The following is a 1,532-nucleotide window of genomic DNA, read 5'->3' as shown; positions in this document are numbered from 1 at the left end:
CACACACACACACACACACACACACCCCGGGGCCTCCCAAACACACACACACACTCCCCAGGTTCAAGGCTCTCTTGCATCATATGGATTCCACCCAGCAGCTCTTCCCAGGAACCTAGCTGTCAGAGCCCCTGTGAGAGCCTTTTCTCTTTAATAATAGATTACATTCTGCAGGCCTCCATCCCCCTTTTGAGGAATTCATCTTAAAAATGTATGGGAAGCCCTGTTGCTGACACCAGACTCTGTTGGCACGTACATCTCTATTTTCTATGTCCGCCATGTGTTTGCACACCCCACACCCACCCACCACACACGGCACTTCTAACATGCAGCCTGCAGGCGTCCGTGCAGGCCTTGTCCAGCCCGTGTCTGTCTCTGCCAGTCACACAGTCCAGGGATGGGGCTAGGGAGCCGTCCGGCTGGTACATGTCCTCTTATCTAGCCTAGTATTCAGCGTCTGCCACAGGTTGATGGGGAACAAATTCCACACGTGGGTTTCTCTCCACTCCGATCAATTCCTTTTACTTGTTCCCAGGCAGCCTCCTGGTACATTTCAGCATTGCTGCTCCCGTCACCTTAGAGATTTAGTGAAAATGTGACTCTTTAGTCCTCGCCGGCTTGGCTCAGTGGATAGAGGATCGGCCTGCGGACTGAAGGGTCCCGGGTTCGATTCCAGTCAAGGGCACGTACCTCGGTTGCAGGCTCCTCCCCCACCCGGGCCCTGGTCGGGGCGCATGCGGGAGGCAACCAATCGATGTGTTTCTCTCACATTGATATTTCTCTCTGTCTTCCCCTCTCTCCTCCCTCTAAAAATCAATGGCCTCAGGTGAGGATTAAGAAGAAGAAAAAAAATGAGCACTAGCTGGTTTGTCTCAGTGGCTAGAGCGTCAGCTTGCAGACTGAAGGGTCCCTCCCAGCTTTGATTCCAGTCAAGGGCACATGCCCAGGTTGTGGGCTCGATCCCCAGTAGGAGGCGTGCAGGAGGCAGCCAAGTAATGATTTTCCCTCATCAATCACTTATGTTACTTTTAAAAAAAAAAAATCTTTTGAGATGATAGAACTGGTCTGTGCCATCTAATGCAGTAGCCCTCGCCCAGATAAAAATATATATATATTTCAGAGAGGAAGGGAGAGGGAGAGAGATAGAAACATCAGTGATAAGAGAATCATCGGCTGCCTCCTGCACGCCCCCAACTGGGCATTGAGCCCACAACCCGGGTATGTGCCCTTGACAAGAATTGAACCCGGGACCCTTCAGTCCACAGGCCAACGCTCTATCCACTGAGCCAAACTGGCTAGGGCATCACTGATGTTTCTATGCCTCCCTCCCAATCCCTTCCTCTGTGAAATCAATAAAAAAACATATTTTAAAAAAATGTGACTCTTCGCCCTTTCCATGTCCTTCATAAGAACAACCCAGATGTTTCCTTCCAACCCCTCATCTTATAACAAGTCCCGATGTCGGTGGCCTATTCTCTCCTGCGGAATGTCTGCATGAGGTGTGCGCTGTCTCCAGGTCCTCTGTCGGGTGT

The sequence above is a fragment of the Myotis davidii genome, unplaced genomic scaffold (genome assembly GCF_000327345.1).
Source record: "Myotis davidii unplaced genomic scaffold, ASM32734v1 scaffold1221, whole genome shotgun sequence".
NCBI lineage: Eukaryota > Metazoa > Chordata > Mammalia > Chiroptera > Vespertilionidae > Myotis > Myotis davidii.
Note: the sequence above shows the minus strand (reverse complement) of the source record.